At 44.7% G+C, this 18,839-nt stretch overlaps 1 protein-coding gene across 4 annotated transcripts in view; it reads left to right on the top strand.

Moving 5' to 3' along the window:
- The first annotated feature begins 17,867 nt into the window (after positions 1–17,867).
- The window catches only part of ERCC6 (ERCC excision repair 6, chromatin remodeling factor), a 77,123-nt gene continuing 76,151 nt past the window's right edge, over positions 17,868–18,839 (top strand). For 3 of the 4 annotated variants that reach the window (XR_014827504.1, XM_084996497.1, XM_084996495.1), the window contains exon 1: positions 17,868–17,938. The gene's annotated coding sequence lies outside the window, so the exon portion shown is untranslated. Of the gene's footprint in view, positions 18,202–18,839 lie in introns of all 4 variants that reach the window. The other variant, XM_084996496.1, reaches the window with a different exon arrangement.

Here is an 18,839-nt window from a genome sequence, read left to right as displayed (position 1 = left end):
CTGGCCAGAAGGTGTGGGATGGGTTCTCCATGGGGGAAGCAGAGGTTATTCTTTGAGCACTAGGAAGAGGAAGCTACTGCACTGGGGGAGTCAGGGATGGTTTCCCTGAGGAATGAGATCTAAGCCAAGTACAGAACTGGTGCAGTCCCGAGGCCTGCAGTAAATACTTACTGTGTGTGTGTGTGTGTGTGTGTGTGTGTGTGTGTGTGTGTGTGTGTGTGTGTGTGTGTCATTATGGACACTCATGGCACACACAGACAAGCACACACACGTTCCTACACACATTAAGGCTGCCATTTTCCCTTGGAAATCTATTTTGATATGCCCCTGCCCTTTGCCCCATAACTAGACAGTAGCCTCTGCAAAAAGAACCATCCCTATTCCTAGTCCTATAAGGTTCCAGGCCATGTTTGCTCTACTGTCCTGTCCCTGTGCTTGGTTGCCACACTCAGTTCCCTGGGACCTCCCTGCATGTCCTGTGGTGTCTGTGACACCACACAGGCCAGGCAGCAGCTGGCCCAAACTCGGCCCATTCCCCAGCTCTGGCTGAGGTCTGTGACCCTGACCCTCCCCACACTGAGGGACTGAAGGAGCATCTGTGTGAGGGCCAGAGGGCATTTAGGGGACCAGTGGCCCAGGTCTGCAGAAGTGGTGAACCTGGCCTAGTATCAGGAAGCTTAGGTCTGTAGATCATATAAATTACATAACAGATCCCTGGATTCTGCTTCTGGGCTATGTGAGAGCCATGTGCTGGGCTTCTGATGGCCAAACTCCAGGACAGAAGAGGGCCTTCTGTGAGGTGTGTGGAGAGGAAGGAACAAACCCCTGCTACCTCTTTTTCAGCTGATCTATGAACTCATCCTTTTGTTACATTTAACGCTTTGGTTTTAGGTGCTGCTGCTGCTCTTGGCTGGATGACAGGTAGTTGGGATTGTTCCTTTGGTGTTTGGAATATCCCAGAAGGAATAAAATAACCCCATATGTTTTGGAGGAGGGGAGATATGAAGTACAATTGAGGGGACCAACCCCCAACCATCCGGCAGTGGTCGGGAGAGAAAACTCATGCAAGAGAGTGGAGACCCCTCTCTGGGCCCTCAAATGGACCTAAGGACAAATCAGTGTTAATCAGGCCCAGAAAGGAACAGCCATGTGAGGGGGAGCATGCCACTGGAGACCAGCATGGAGTTGGGCAGGGTTGTAGTGTGAATGTTGGGTGGTAAGAGAGGATGGAGGGACACTGGGCATTCATCACACCTCGCCAGCTCTCAGCCTGGACTGGAGCTTGTCACCAAAGTATGAATAGTGGCATTCCTAGCAGAGGGAACAACATGAAATAAGGATGAGTTGGAGCCTGACTGTATGAGACACTTGAATTTGCTGCTTATTTTATTTCACTCCTTTTAGGTTCCCTGAGTCTCCTTTACCTGGCTTGAAATAGTCATTCATCCACAGACTCATCTACCCATCCACCTTTCTGTCTATGTATCCTTGGATCAGTTTCTCTGCTGGGTAACGGGAACACAGGGGAAAACAGCCATGGCTTCTACTCTTGGGGTTCCAAACCAAGAGCCTTTTCTTTCTTTCTTTCTTTTCTTTTCTTTCTTTCTTTCTCTCTCTCTCTTTCTTCTTTCCTTCCTTTCTAGAGCCACACCTGCAGCATATGTAACTTCCCATGCTAGGGACTGAATCAGAGCTACAGCTTCTGGCCTACACCACAGCCACAGCAATGCCAGATTCAAGCTGTGCCTGCAGCCTACACCATAGTTCAGGGTAACACTGGATCCTTAACCCACTGAGTGAGGCCAGGGATCAAACCCGCAACCTCACGGTTACTAGTTGGATTCGTTTCCACTGAACCACAAGGGAACACCCCAAGAGCCTTTTCTCAAGCGTCTTGGTGATGAATCACTCACCCTACCCTCTCTGGTCTGTGAAACCATAAGCATCTTTCAAGGCTCATCTTTCAATTACCACACCCCCTCCCCCCTCCCCCGCCGTGACTCTCCCCCTGGTGGTGGCAGGCAGAATCAGCAGCTCCACACCCTGCTACCTAGGGAAGGACTAGCCAGGGATGTGCTTTATTTCACTGAATTTATCTATTGATTTGCTGTTGGGTCATGAGAGTCAAGGAAATGTGGGAAAAGAAGCAAAAAGTAAATCTTGGTAGCAGTTTTTGTGGATCAGAGGTCTTCTGGTCCTTGGGGTCATGTACTTGTGCAGGTCGTGGGGGTGGGGAGAGGAGCACCCTTCATCCCTGCTGGATGGTTTCTTAAGGTCTACTTCCGTCCTGCCTCTGGTAATGCTCTTGGCTCTCAGGAATCATTCTGTTGAGAAGCTGCCTGAGCTCCCCTCTGCATGGACATCCTGGGCAGCCATTCCCTCTAGGACTTCCCCTGATGCTTCTCTCTGCTCTTTACCAGGAGGCAGGCATGGCTTGCTTCTTCTCATAGACCCCACTTATATGGATTCTGATGTGTTCTTCAGTCTCAGCCTGGGGACAACCTACAAGACCAGTTTCTTTAGATCCACCTAGATTTACACTCTTATTGTTCCTCTGTCCTCTGCTCCCAAATCCCCTCGCCTGGTAGCCTATGGAATATAACATATCATTATCATTTTTGGTTAAACTATTATTATTTTATTTTCGCCATACTCATCCACCCCATGTGGAAGTTCCGGGGTCAGGGATCGAACCCACACCACAGCAGCAACCCAAGCCACAGCAGTGAAAATGCCAGATCCTTAACCCATTGAGCCACCAGGAAGCTCCTAAATTGTTATCGTTTAAGTCAACTTAAATAATTTTTTAAAAAAGTTTTAGACACTTACCCCTATAGTCATCATTCCTAGAGCTCTTTGTTTCTTTGCATAGATTCAGATTTCTATGTGGTATCATCTTACTTTGTATGATGGATTTCCTTGAACATGTTTTGTATTTCTGGTCTGCTTGTGATAAATTCTTTCAGCTTTCATACATCAGGAAAAGTTTCACCTTTGTTTTTGAAAGATGTTTTTGTTGGGTATAGACATCTAGATAGGTTTTCTTCTATCTGTGCTTGAAAGATATTACTCCACTGCGTTCCTGGTTGCACCATTTTTGGAGAGAAATCTATAGTCATCCTTATCTTTTGTTTCTCTGTATATAATAACATGCCCCTTTTCTCTGATTGCTTTTAAGATTTTCTTTTTGTTGCTGCTTTTAAGCAATTTGATTATTATATGGCTTGGTGTACTTTCCTTCATGTTTCCTTTTTTTTTGTAAGGCTGCACCTACAGCATATGGAAGTTCCCAGGCTAGGAGTCAAATCAGAGCTGTAGCTGCCAGCCTATGCCACAGCCACAGCAATGCAGGATCCAAGCCACATCTATGACCTATACCACAGCTCACGGCAATGCTGGATCCTTCATCCACTGAACAAGGCCAGGGATCGAACCCTCCTCCTCCCAGATCCTAGTCGGGTTGTTAACCTCTGACCCACAATGGGAACTCCTCTTTCATGTTTCTTGTGGCTTGTGTTTGCTAAGTTTCATAGAATTGTGGGTTCATTGTTTTCATCAGGCTTGGAAAAATTTCAGCTATTATTTCTTAAATATTTTCTACTCGTCCTTTTCAGGGACTCCAATCACACACATGTTAGACTGCCTGAAGTCGTCCTTCAAATAACTGACGATCTTTTCATTTTAAAATTCATTTTCACCCCTTGTTTTCATTTTGTACAATTTTTATTACAATGTTTAAAAATTCATTAATCTTTTATGCAATGTCCTACTCCTCCATTAATCCCATCCAGGATGTATTTCATTTCATACATTGTAGTTTTAATCTCGGGGATTTAACTTAGGTCTTACTAAAAATAACTTTCTTACCTTCATTATGGATCATGTTTTCCTGCCTCTCTGAATGCCTGGTAATCTTTGATCCAATGTCAGACATCGTGAGTTTACCTTGTTAGGTGCTGAATATTTTTTTATTATTACAAATCTTCTGGAGCTTTGTTCTGGGATGAAGTTAATTCACTTGGAGACAGTTTGATCCTTTTAAGTTTTGATTTATGATTTGTTTGGTGAGTCTGGAGCTGTGCCCAGTCCTGGGTTAATCATTTTGCTTTGTTGAAGCAAGATTTTCTTGAGTATTTCTATTGCGGATTATGAGGTTTTTCAGTCTGCCTGGTAAGAACAGGCACTATTCCAACCACTGTGCGAGCACTGGGCATTGTTCGCGCTAATAGTCTTGAATGGCTCCTTTCCCAGACCTGGGTACTTTCCTTACACAAGTGTGCTGGTCGATACTCTGCCAAATCCTTAAGAGAGACTCCTTCTAAGTCTCTGTAGTTCTCTCTCCTCTCTGGTGCTCTGACCTTACAACTCTAGCTGTCCTGGTTGTCCCAGACTCTCAGCTCCATGTTCTCAAATCAGAGTCTTCTGGCCCTATTTGGGTCCTCTGGGTACTGTGGACTGGAAATTCCAGGTAGTAAGGCAAGGCAATTGTAGGGCTCATCTCAATTTTTAAAGTATTTCTTGAGAATCTCCATGTTTCACTGTCTGGTGTCTGATGTGATGAAATCCATTGTTTCATGTATTTTGACAAGATTTTTGATTCTTCCACGTGGGAGAGTAAATATTGGCCTTATCATTTCCTCTCAAAATCTGATTTTGTTTTATTCTGAATTTCTCATTATTTCTGACTTCTGAGCATCAAGCACAGAACCTGGAATAGAGCAAGTAAACAATAAATGCTTATTGGTTGGGCTTGGTGTATTGTTTATAGGCTTGTGAGTAACTGGATGGCTAAAGATAGAATGTGGTCCATCTGAGCTGCCAGGATCAGCTATCCTCAAAAAGAACACAAATAACAAATGTTGGTGAGGATGTGGAGAAAGAGGAACCCTCCTACGCTGTTGGTGTGAATATAAATTGGTGCATCCACTGTGGAAAACAGGATAAGGGTTTCTAAAAAACTAAAAATAGAACTACTGTATCACCTAGCAATTCCACTCCTGAGTGTATACATATTTTTAAAAACAACCAAAAACACTAATTTGAAAGGACACATGTCCCACAATGTTTAAAATATCATTATTTACATTTGCCAACATATGGAAGCAACTTAAGTGTCCATCAACATATAAAGAAGCTGTGGTATATACATATACAGTGGAATACTACTTAGCCATAAAAAATGAAATTTTGTCTTTGCAGCACCATGGTCCTCAGCTTGTCCTTGATTGAGTCTTGGGATAATAAGAACTGGGAAGGGAGAGCCATGGAGAGATTTCCAGGCTCAAAGGAAGTAAAAGCTGTGTGCGAGCAGGTGTAGACTCACTGAAAAAATGAGGGACTGATTCTAGGTGAGGGCTGGCCCACAGGATCTGGTGACAAATGGGAATGGAGAACTGGCAGCAAGGGTGAACACAAGACCACTCCAAACACTCTTCTGCCAGGCCTGGAAACTTCTGGAAGTCTAGCCCCATGGATGTCTTGTCCTGGCTGTTCTCTGTGCCTCTCCTTTTCCAACTTTTGCTGCACCCAGGAAATCTTGGTGCAAAGTTTGTTCGGATGGAAACACAGCCTCCCTGGGAGCTTTATTTGACAAGAAGGATGGGGTTTCCTGAGGGGAGAAAGTGCATGAGCCCCCATAACTTCATTTTTCTCCACCCCAGCCCCTGACCCCAGGTCTTCACAGGAGCAATCCCACGCTAGGTCAATAAACTCCAAAGCAACCATTTTTCTATCACTTCCTCTCTGCCAGGCCTGATAAAAAGCCGCCCACGCTGTACACTTGGGCGGCCCTATTTTGCTGCATCTGAAAATGCACAGATCTGACAGGCCACAACCTTGTAGTTTTCAAATTTTATGATGTCAAAGATGACTCATTAGGTTGACGCTAGCTTTACTGATTAATCTTACTTATGCACACGTCTTATTTCTCCCTGAAGGCTTGCTGGGAGCATTTATTTCTGCTACACTAGGAACAAAATCACAGGCAGGTCTCTGGAGCATTGCATAATGCAGGCTCCATCTCTTTGGCCCTCCCCATTAATTTCCTTCAAATGACACCAAGGGGCCAATGTGGTGCACGCGCACACCTTTGCTTGGATGAAATTTTTGCTTTCATTTCTAATCATTTGTGTAAAAAGCTCTGGTTTGGCTTTGTTTAGCCCTTTTGGGCAGGGAATTGATCTCCTCCAAATCATTTCCAAATTGCTTCCCCTTTGGAATCTTGCTGAGCCTTGCGTTTTCTCTCCTGGACCAAAGGCCTCAATTGTTATCAGTCGGAAAACAACACACACCACACCGCCTATGATTCCCAACCCTCATCCCCAGTAAGGATTTACCATTTTTAAAATTAAAGCTGTGATCCCAACCCATTAATTGTTTGAGGGGATTTTGCCTTCTTTTCTTGAATATTGTTTTGTTAATTGGGGATTTTTTCCTGGGACCTTTGCTGATTACTGAGCCTTTGTTCCTCATTCCCTACCTGTATCACTTCCATATTGACTCAGCCTAGAATAGCCAGCTACAAATAAAATATCGTTTTTCTTTTTTATTTTATTTTACTTTATTTGCTTTTTAGGGCTGCCCCTGTGGCATATGAAGGTTCCCAGGCTAGGGGGCCAATGCAGCTACAACTGCTGGCCTATGCCCCAGCCACAGCAATGCAGGATCCAAGCCTCATCTGCAACCCACACCACAGCTCAAGGCAAAATGCCAGATCGTTAACCCACTAAGCAAGGCCAAGGATTGAACCAGCAACCTCATGGTTCCCTAGTCCGATTCATTTCCACTACTGGAACTCTGTATTTGTTTTTTAAAAAACATTTTACTTTATTGAAGAATAGCTGATTTACTATATTGTATAATAAAGAGAACTCACCACTGCTACTTGTACTTGGTGACACCAAGGCTAACTCCTATCCCCTGTTTGGACCGTCCATCTTCCCCAGCCTCTGGCTCTGTCTGCGCCCCCGTGCCTCACTTTTCCCTCTTTCAGGCCTGGGCTTCATCTCCTTACAGTTACTGCTCCTCAGATCACCCTGCAAATACCTCACCCAGGAAAATAGTGCCAGTCTGTATTCATTTTCTATTGCTGCACAACAAATTCCTCCAAACCTAGCAGCTGAAAACAGCATTTATTAGTTCCTGGTTCTGTAGGTCAGAAGTCTGGCATAGCCTGACCACTAGGGAGCATGACTGTGCAGAGCATCCGTCATGGGATGAAAGCGAGGGTCAGCATCCGAGTTCTCAGCTGGTGGCTATGAGAGGTCATTCTTATCAGTTGTGGGATTCACTTCCTTGCAGCTGTAGAACCATCGCCTGTGTCCCGGCCAGCAGTCTGCTGGGGCCGCTCTCTGCTCCTGGAGGCTGCCTGCCCTCCTCGCCCTGTGGCCTCCTCCCTCTTCAGTGTGGCAGCAGCTCATTGGGAATTGCTACCTTTCTTTTGTGTCACCAGCTAGAGAAAACTCTCTGCTCTTAAAGGGTACAGGTGATTAAGTCAGGCTCATGTGGAAAACCTCCCTATCTTTTTTTTCTTTTTTGCTTTTTCAGGCCTGCACCTGTGGCGTGTGGAAGTTCCCAGGCTAGGGATTGAATTGGAGCTGCAACTTCCAGCCTACACCACAGCCGCAGTAACGTGAGATCCCAGCCATATCTGTGACCTACACCGAAGCTCATGGCAATGCCGGATCTTTAACCCACTGAGTGAGGCCAGGGATCAAACCCCCAACCTCATGGATGCTAGTCAGGTTCATTACCACTGAACCATGATGGGAACTCCCAGGAAACTCCCTTTCTTAAGGTCATTTGTGCCATATAACATAACCAGTTCACAGGGGTAAAATCCATCACACTCACAGCCCTGGGGACAATGTAGAGTGAGTCCAGCAGTGGGGGCGGGGCAGAAATCATGAGGTCATCTTGGAGTCCTGCCTCTACCCTGCCCCTGTGGGTAGAATCACCTTGAAAATGATGAGCAGGCTGATGCAGGTCTTAGACCAGAGAAGTGGGTACAGGGAGAAGGGCTGCCATTGGGGATGTGACTTTCAAAATATTGCCAAATCAAGTCCCAGCTTCTCTTGCTCAGATGGTAGTTGCATATCTAGCAAATTCCTTAGTAAAGCTGTACGAAAAGGACTTTATGTTTACATGGAGTTCAGGCCTGAGTCCAAACAATGACGCACAGGTTTATACCTACATGAATGTCTGGGAAAGCAGCAGAAGGGCAGGTGGGACGTGGGACACTTCTCCCCTCTCCACCTTGAGAAAGTCAGATTTCCAGACCCTAGTCCACTGCCTACAGTGTGGCCCCATCACTCTGCCACTGCTCCCTTCTGGAAGACTAGGACATTAAAGCATGCCCAGTCTATACAGAGAACGGGCATCTTGTGTGCTACCCCCCACCCCCTTTTTGAAAAGGCCAGAAAATCAGAGGAGTTCCTACAGAATTAGCTAATAAGATACATGGGAATGGGGGTTCCACCTACTTGCAAACTGCACCCTGGTAGAGGTGCTCTCTGTGGCCTCATCTTGGCTGGCCCTTCACTTCTGCTAAAACATATCACGCGCTCTGTGACATTTTCATTATTTACTGCTCTGAGGCTCAGAGAGCAAAGCGGCTGGGCTGGTCTCCACTCACTCATTCATTAGTTTTAATTAAACCCTCTAATTTTATTTATGCTGCTACAAACTGATTAACAATTTGCCAGCAAAGAGCAGGAAGTCTTAAAAGCCATCTTGAGGAAACTGTGAGTCTCTAAACAAAACCCTCACAGAAATGAGGTGGGTGGTGGGTAGAGGCTTAGGCCAGGATGGAGCAGGAGAGTGTTTAAAGTGTCACCACTCGGTACAACCTTAGAAGAGCCGATGGCTCTGAGATCTGTGGTCCCCAAGGGGCCGATGCATTGAGAGACAGCAGTTGGACAGTTCTTGTGTTCTGGGAGAGGGGCCAGGGCTAGGGGTGGCACTCTGTATCCCTAGAAGGAAGGGGGAGGTAGTGGGGTAGCAGAGATCCCATTTCCTCATTGGTGGGGGAGATGGATGCTGACCCAGCCAGTTACAAAACAGTCTGGTGAGTGCTGTGCTGGACTGAGAGAGTGAGGAGGATGTCCTGCAGCCTGGGAAGGGTTTATGAAAGGGCTGGAATTTGAGGTAAATCATGGAGGATTCAGAGAACACCATGGCACAGACAACCCAGGGAGAAGAAGAACATGAGCAAAGACGTGCAGACATTTATATTCCACTTGCCTGGGGCCAGATGCATTGCTAGCCCCAAATCTGAGGAAGAGAAAAATGAATGAGGATGTAACAGGCTGAACTGGGGAGTTTAATCTTGCACTGTGCATGCACAAGTTTTCCTGCTCTAAAAACCTCTACTGTCAGCATTGCTTTTTCAGGTCCCTTTTTTTGTTCCAGAATGTGGGGAGGAATGAACACTCGGTCTCTTGTTAGACAACATCAAACAGGTTATATCTGCTAAGTTTAGCCAGTATTCTAATATGGGGTTGAAATCTTTGCATCCCTTCAGGTAAATATTCTCAAGATGTGTAAGTGAGCTTATTTGAAAGTTAGCATCCTCTGCCCAGGGCTCCAGAAGCAGAGGAAAGCATATGGCCTGCCCTTCCTCCCTGTCTCTCCTCCTCATCTGTGTGCAGTGCTCTGGGGCTGTGTGAGGAAGGGTCCCACCTAGAGACCACTTGCTCTCAGGGAAGCAGAAGTGGCTCTCTTTCAGCTTGCTCATTCCTGCCTCTCCTTTAAATACTGGCAGTCTGTGCAGCCTGCAGAGTTCCTGTGGATCTGTTTGCTCCACAAATGACAGTACAGTGACCTGCTGGCTGTTTGTGCCTTTGTGTAAATGGCAAGTTCCCCTCTGGTACCATGAACCCTCGAAAAGAAGCCATCTGGTTTACCACATCTCTGGCACTGAGCCTGGTGACAGCCTTCTGGGTCACATTTCATATCAGTTAGCTCTTGCTGCATAACAAAGTACCCCAAAACACAGTGCTCAATACAAGCAATATTTATTTATTTATTATTTATTTTAAAATGATTTTTATTTTTTCCATTATAATTGGTTTACAGCGTTCTGTCAATTTTCAACTGTACAGCAAAATGACCCAGTCACACATACACATATACATTCTTCTTCTCACATTATCCTCCATCATGCTCCATCATAAGTGACTAGACATAGTTCCCAGTGCTATAGAGCAGGATCTCATTGCTAATCCAGTCCAAAGGCAATAGTTTGCATCTATGAACCCCAGATTCACAGTCCGTCCCACTCCCTTCCCTACCCCCTTGGCAACCACAAGTGTGTTCTCCCTTCCACAGAAAAAAAACACATGGACCACCAATACTTACTAGTTTTCACAGTTCTATGGGTCAGCTAGGAATTCCTCTGGCCTGGGTCAGCTGTGTTGATCTTGAAGTTCAGGTCAGTTCTCACTTGGGGATGGATGGTCTAAGATGGGCCCACTTATAGGTCTTGAGTTGACCTGATGTCCATTTGGCTCATTTATATGATGGTTGTTTCCAAGACAGACAAGGGTTCAAGTCCCAAGTCACTAGAGCTTTAAAAAAAATGTTTTATTGAGATATAATTCACACATCTCAAGATGCACGTTTAAAGTGTAAAATTCAGTGGTTTTTACAGTATTTGCAGATTTGTGCAACTACTGCCACTATCTAATTCCAGACACTCTCATCAGCTCCAAAATGAACCCCAAGCTCTGGCAGTCACTCTCCAACTCTCTTTTCTCCCGGGCCCTGGTACCCGGTAATCTCGTTTTTGTCTCTATGCATTTGCCTATTCTGGACATGGCATATAAATGGAATCACAGAGTATGTGGTTCTTTGTCCTTGACTTCTTTCACACAGCATCATGTTGTCAAGGTTCACCTATGTTGTAGCACGTAGGTACTACTTTTTTTTTTTTTTTTTTTTTTTTGTCTTCCTAAGGCTGCACTCACAGCATATGGAAGTTCCCAGGCTGGTGGTTGAATTGGAACTGTAGCTGCTGGCCTACACCACAGCCACAGCAACACCAGATCTGAGCTGTGTCTGACCTACACCACAGCTCATGGCAATGCCAGATTCTTAACCCACTGAGCGAGGCCAGGGATCAAACCCATATCCTCATGGATACTAGTTGGGTTTATTACCACTAAGCCACAATGGAAACTCCTGCGTTCTTTTTATCGCTGAATAATTTTCCATTGAATCGTTATCGGATGTTTTGTCTATCAGTTGATGGACTTTTGGATTTTTTGAACTTTTGCTTATTAAAATGAAAATTTGTGTACATATTTTTTTATGTGGACCTATGTTTTCAATTCTCTTGGTTATATGCTTAGCATGGAATTTCTGGGTCATATGTTAACCCTATGTTCAACTTTGGAGGAATGCCAAATTGCTTTCTAAGCAGCCGTAACATTTTATGCTACCTTCAACAATGAACACCTGTTATTTCCATTTTTTGACCACAGCTCATCCTAGTGGGTGCTAAATGGTACCTCATTATGGTTTTGATTTAAATTTCCTTAAGGACTAATGATGTTGAGTATCTTTTTATGTGCTTATTGGCTATTTATAAATATTTTTTGAGAAATATTTATTCAAGTACTTTGCTTATTTTTTTTTCATTTTGTTGTTGAGTTGGAAGAGTTCTTTACATATTCTGGATACTAGGCCCTTATCAGATAAATGACTTGCAAATATTTCTTCCCATTCTGTGTGTTGTCTTTTCCCTTTCTAGATAGTTTTCTTGGATGCACAAAGGTTTCTAATTTTGATAAGGTACAATTGATCTATTTTTTTTCTCTTGTTGCTGTGCTTTTGGTGTCATATCTAAGAATCCATTGCCAAATCCAAGGTCATGAAGATTTACCTCTATATTTTCTTCTAATAGTTTTAGTGCTTTGCACTTAAATTTAGGTCTATGATCCATATTGAGTTGATTTTTGTATGCGATGTGAGGTAGATCCCAACTTGATTCTTTTACATGTGACTATCCAGTGTCCCAGCACCTTTTTTTTTTTTTTTTTTTTGTCTTTTTGAGGGCCGCACCCATGGCATATGGAGGTTCCCAGGCTAGGGGTCCAATCAGAGCTGTAGCCACTGGCCAATGCCACAGCCAGCAACGCAGGATCCAAGCCTCATCTGCAACCTATACCACTGCGCACAGCAACACTGGATCCTTAACCCACTGAGAGAGGTCAGGGATTGTCTTCACGGATCCTAGATTGGTTCGTTAACCACTGAGCTATGAAGGGAACTCCCAGCACTATTTGTTGAAGAAACTATTCTTTCCCCATTGAATGGTGTTGCTACACTAGTACTGAAAATCAATTGAGCATAGATATGTGGGTTTATTTCTGGACTCTCAATTCTATTTGATTTATGTGACTATATTTATGCAAAAAAATTTTTAAATATAATTTATCATGTAACTTCCTTATTTTAAACCATCCAATGGATTTGATTTGCACTTGGAATAAAATCTAAATTCCATAGCTAGTTTACAGAGCTCTCAATATCTGGCCTCTTGGCTTTAGCCAGTGGCCCAATTTCTAGTCTTTTTTTTTTTTAAGTTTATTTATTCATTTATCTTGCCACACCCATGGCACGTGGAAGTTCCCAGGCCAGGGGCTGAATCCTTGCCACAGCAGAGACAACACCTGAGCCTCAAACTCCTATGCCACAAGAGAATTCCCCAATTCCTAGTCTTTAAATTTGCCAAGTTGATGTTGTCGAGTCCTCTTTGTACTACTACTTCGTGCCAAGAATCCTCTTCAGCCTAATCCCCGCATGGGTATCTCCTTCCTATCATTAAGGCTGCAACTCGAAAGCCTCCTATTCAGATACTACTTCACAGCCACTACAGGGGCATCCTAGGCAATCTCTAAGATGTTGCTCTATTTTATTTGCCTTAGCAGACTTATTACTTAATGTTTTATTTAAAGCATCTGTGGTTTTCTCCTTCTAATATAATGTAAGTCCCAAGAGAACAAGGACTTTGCCTTGTTCCCCTGTGTCCCCCACATCCAAAGAGTATTTGGCTCATAGTAGCCACTCAATAAAATGCATCTGATGAAATGATATTACTCAAACCCATTAGCTGGTGCTCTGCTTCCTCTAGTGGCCACTGGTTTAATAGCATTCTTGAGAGTTGCCTGCTTGGGGAGCTGCACTGACAATGAACAAATGAAACTTCCCCATAGTGTACAGCACACTAAGATCACATGAATTCACTTTCTTTCTATGAATTTTAGCTGGAATTAGGTATCCTGTAAACATCTTCACGTCCTCATGTTACTCTTACAATTGCTAAATTCTTCTTTATGCTCATACTCTCATTTCCATTACTATGAAGAATAGATCAATAACATTTCTTGTTCATTGCTCTTAAAATCATTTGCTCATTTATTAAACAGATATTGAACATTAGTTTTTCCAGTGGTTGCCAAGATAATCCTAAACAATATGTTCTTACCTTTATTTATTGATTTATCAAATTTGTACAGTATTCAACACATTCTAATATATGTTTAGGGGGAATGTAAAATTTCATGTTTATGGGGAATAGAGAACAAGACTGATGCATTGGTATTGCCCCGAAGTTTTTAACAGTGAGAGTCAACTTAGTCCTTCTGCTTTGTAAGGGTAGGGGGAGAGTGTCTTACACTGAATACTAAATAGAAATTAAAGGTATTCTGGTCACATTTAAATGAGCTGGTATTTGCACAGCACTCAGGACAAAACCTGGCCCACAGTCAGGGTCATATGAGTACTTGTTAAATAGAATGCAATAAAATCCAAAACAAGTCCTATACCAGAGATTTTGGAAATGTTGGTTTGGGGCTGTGGAGGAGATGCAAGGGCCTAATTCTGCTGAGAAGATCAAGGAAAGCTTCACAAAACGTCTAGGCTGAGTTTGGAACAGGTGAGAGAATTCCATGTGCAAAGTCACAAAGGCCTGAGAATAAGAAGCAGGGGTATGCTAGGAAAAGACTGACTTTCCCCTCCCACCAAAGAGCCCTGATTCATAATTTGTCTATTTCTGAAGGTAAATACTCCTATGTGGCCAATTTCAAGCTACTAATATGAAGTCACTGAAGGCAGAGTTGGCTTGGACTGAACTGTGTCTCCCCCCCGTTGTCTCACATGTCGAAGCCCTAACTCCCTACTGTGACTGTATTTGGAGACACGGCCTTTAGGATGTACTTAAGGTTAAATGAGGCTTTAAGAGAGTGGCGTGGGTCCTAATCTGATGGAGCTGATGCCCTTATAAGAACAGAAGGGAGACACCAGAACTCTCCACCAAGAAGGTGGCTGTCTGCAAGTCAGCAAGAGAGTCCTTACCAGGAATAAATTAGCTGCACCTTAATCGTGGACATCCCCAGCTTCTAGAACTGTGAGAAAATTATTATCTATTGTTTGTCTCCTCTCTTTTGTTATGGCTGCCTGAGCAGACTAAAATAGTTGAGAAAAGATGCACACAATAGGCTTGCCCGCCAGTAGGAGCCCACAGAAGCACACCACAGACAGAATAGTAAGTAGTTCCTTAAACCTTGAGCATATCCAGGGAGAGAGGAACAGAAATGATGCAAAAACTCAGGCTGGACAGGTTAATAAAATGGCTCGGATAATATGTTAAACAGCTTGGATTTTATTCTATGGGAATGGGTCTGAGGCAGAGGACAGACAGGGTCAGAGCAGTGTCTTAAATCTCTCTCGCAAATGCATGCAAACACATGCGTAAGGAACAAGAGGGAGAAGACCCATTTCAATAGAGGGGTTGGAGAAGGTGGAGTAGGGGTGTAGGCTACTGACGCAGAACCAATGAGGACTAAGTGAGTAGGGAGGAAAAGACAAGACTTGGTTGACATCCAGATGTCTAAGTTTGTAAATGAGTATTACAAATAAGTTACTAAAAATACCACTATTTCCTTTTCTTTTCATTTTTGGCCTCCCATGGCACATGGAATTCCCAGGCCAGGGATCAGATCCAAGCTGCAGTTGCAACCTAAGTCACAGCTACAGTAATGCTGGGTCCTTAACCCACTGTGCCAGGCTGGGGATTGAATCTGTGTCCCAGCGCTTCCCAGATGCTGCCAATCCCATTGTGCTACAGTGAGAACTCCAAAATCCCATTATTTCTTATCTTCTTAGTCCATTTGGGCTGCTAACAAAATATCATCGACTGGACGGCTTATGAACAACAGAAATGTACTTCGCACAGTTCTGGAGGCTGGGAGGTCCAAGATCAAGATGCCAGCAGGTATGGTGTCTGGAGAAAGCCCACTTCCTAGACTACCATCTTTTTGCTGTGTCCTCACATGGTGGAAGGGCTGAGGGATCTCTCTTTTCTAGTGCATTAATTTTATTTGTAAGGGCATGAGTGAAAAGAAGGGTCCTGAATACTCAGATGGGCACAGGGATCATCAAAATCTGCTGCTACTACAGCCTTATGGCTCCCCTCTGTCTAGAGAGGCCAGGGGAAACTTGGCTTAGAAAAAGTATGTAGATTCTTTAACTAAACACAAATTCATGTACAAAGTTTTACTAAATTAATAGTGACACTCAATCATTATGCATTTTCTAAATTAAAGGGATATTAAAAGGACAGTTACAATCGTGTGGGGTATGATGCATATTTTATTTGATGCTCCAGACCCATTGTCCATCTCTCTCTATCCTGCCCTGTGCTCTTAGAGAATGATCTAAGAGCTTCCTTATCCTCTGGCTTTTAGTGGTTTTGACCAATGGGAGGCACCAGCAGATGAAATATCAGAGGATAGTGAGGTCAGAGTGTTTATTTTCCCTGCTCCCTCCTGCTAAGTGACCATGGGTTGGTGCATCTCTCTGGCTGAGTGGTCTTCTCCATTCAGCTACTTTCTTCTGCATCTGTGTCCTTCCATCATCCCTTCAGGCCCAGGGATGGTGTATTTAGCTTGTTAGGGTTACCCTTAAAGTACCACAGACTGGATGGCTTAAAAAACAGAAATTAATTTTCTTACAGTTCTGGAGGACAGAAGTCTAAGATCAAGGTGTTGGTAGGCTGGTTTCTTCTGAGGCTTCTCTTCTTGGTTTGCAGACGGCTGTCTTCTCCATGGGGGTTTGCATGGTTTTTCCTCTGTGCTTGTCTGTGTCCTAAACTCCTCTTCTTCACTAATTACATTGGATTAGGGCCACCCTAATGATTTCATTTTTCTTCTTTTTTTTATGGCCACACCTGCAGCATATGGAAGTTCTCAGGCTAGGGGCAGAATTGGAGTGCCATATTCTTAACCCATTGAACAAGGCTAGGGATCCAACCTGCATCTTCAGGGAGACAACACTGGGTCCTTAACCCACTGAGTCATAGCGGGAACTCCAACCTCATTTTTCACTTAACAGTTTTTAGGGTCTTTGAAAGACTTTATCTCCAAACACAAATTCTGAGGTACAGGGGGTCAGAATTTCAAATGAATTTAAGGGGATGCAATTTAGCACAAAACAGATGGGAAGAGAGGCTCCTGGTCTCTTGCTAACCCCAGGGTTACTATGCCATCCTTAGTTGTTTTCCTAAACCCTGCCTACACCTTTGTAAACATTATAAATTTTCCTCAACTACCCAGTCTCAGTGTACCACCTGCATCTTGTCCAAATTTTGAATGATACATAGGGGCTCACCAAAATAGTACACATTAAAAAGGGGACTTCATTTTCAAAATGGTTGGGAACCACTATATATCTGGGAGAATCTGATTTCATAGCCAAGCATTAGAACTAATATCTTACCAATGTGTTACTGTTTCCAGTATTTTATTCTATTCAAGAGATCACTACAATTATTTCTTTTTAAAGAACAAGTTATATTTTCCTGTGCAATGGCTCCAGACATGTAGGTTGGCACTGCTAACGGGAGAGATACACTGAGCATAATCAAGTACACTTCCCAACTCTCCTTTCTTGTCCACCTTCAGGCTTCAAAATGAGGAAGACATTTCCCTACCTAGTCCCCAAACGTCCTTCCCACAACCACTGCCACTCCCAAAGGACTTAAAGGCTCTGCCCCTGGAAAATCCACCCTCTCCTGGAGCAGGAATCCCCAGGCTAAGAAGTTGCTGTGTGGCACAACTGTCACCCATTCTGGGTTACTCCTTGCTCAGGTGGCGCTCAATTTCCTCCCTTTGTTCTGAACCTGTGCGTGAACATTTCATTTCTTCAAATGCTCTAAGCTAAACTCTCACCTTGCTCAAAATCGTCCTCACCTCTTTGACCTGAGGATAAATATTAAATGACTGACTCACTAACGCAATCAAGACATTCCTGTAGGCCCACTTGCACACACACTACCAACTGTGTGTGTGTGGCGGGGCGGATGGAGAGGGGGAACAGAGGTAAATCAGTCCTCTTCCTATTCTTCACTTGCTAACAGCCGTACCAGATGACCAAAGAGAGGTCACAACGTCTACTTCGCGTGGATATTAAAACTTGTAACGTTCTCCAGCTCTCTTCGCCAAGCTTACCTTCTCTTTAGGGTTCACGGTTTTAATGTAAGCACTTACGTAAGCACCGCACACTCGTATACCTCTCTCTTTCTCTGGAAACATGCCCTTTAATTCTTATAACCGTCTTCCCAGAGAGGTATTTTTCACCACGAGTAAGGCGCCGGCCACAAACCACTGGTCATCAGCCTAGACAACATTCACAACCTACTAGAACGTAGAAGGGCTGGGTTGCATGAAACGATGTGGCTTCGCTCGCAGTTCAAAATAAACCCTAGAGGCCGGCGCATGCGCCACAGGCCCCAGCCGCTCCAGCCCAATGGCTCCTGTTGGGGGCGGTGCTTAAGGCGGACGGAAGACGCATGCGCCGCGGCCGGCTCCGGTCTGGTTCTACCGTGCTGGCGGCGGCCGCTGCATCTACGTGTCGGTACGGGTGGCCGCGCGGCCCTGGGGTGAGTGTTCTGGCGGCCGGGTTGATCCTCGGTCGGGACACGTCTGGGGCCCGCTGGGGCTCCCCAGGCGGCCCCGACCCCTCCTTGACTCCTGGCTGGGGTGAAGGAGCCCATTCGCTCAGGCAGCCAGGAGCCGGCCCTCGGGCGGAGCGCGCGCCCTGCGTGCCAGCCCACCTGCCGCCGGAAATGACGCTGCGGCGCGCTCACCTGGGGGGACCTGGGGACCCAACCTTTGGGTGTGCGTGAGGCGGGCGAACTGGCGAGTGAGTGTCAACTTTTCGGCTTTGCGTTCTGCCCCCACGCGCAGAATCAGCTCGGCCTTGTTTGATCTCGATTAAAACAGTAGCGTTGCTATTTGAAAGAGAGAATCGGTATATATGTCACAGCTACTGCAGGCATGGGTATGATAAAGTGGGAGTATGTGAAGGAAATTGAGCAGTCTGCATTGAAATGCCGTAACAAAGATTTCCTATGTAGCATCCATCTTCACTGCTGTCACCCTGTTCCAGGCTCCTGTCACTTTTCATCCGTACGTGTCCCAACATGTCCGTGTTGCACTGTTTCCTCCAATCCTTTATCCATACCACAGCCCAGGTGTCTTTTACAAATATAAATTGAGCCATGCCCGTCTTCTGCCTGTTTAAAACGCTTCAGAGTCACTCCATTACACTTGGAGACAAATTTAAGTTCGTTTTTCCAGGCCATGTGTGATCTGGCCCTTGTCTACCCTCCATCTTCACTTATGCCTCTTCCCCTCCCGGGTATGCACGTATACAACCAGACCTCCAAACCAGAATCCAGCGCATGCCACAGAGGCCCCAGTGCTTAAAGGAGGACAATGAAGACGCTGTTTTCTCAGATGATTAAGCCTTGTAGAGTGTGACAAGATATTCTGTAGAAT

The sequence above is a fragment of the Sus scrofa genome, chromosome 14, assembly GCF_054392235.1.
Source record: "Sus scrofa isolate SSC_HxYL_T2T_F1_AM1 chromosome 14, Sscrofa_HxYL_maternal_Yorkshire_Landrace_v2.0, whole genome shotgun sequence".
NCBI lineage: Eukaryota > Metazoa > Chordata > Mammalia > Artiodactyla > Suidae > Sus > Sus scrofa.
Note: the sequence above shows the minus strand (reverse complement) of the source record. Positions and strands in the feature narration are given on the sequence as shown.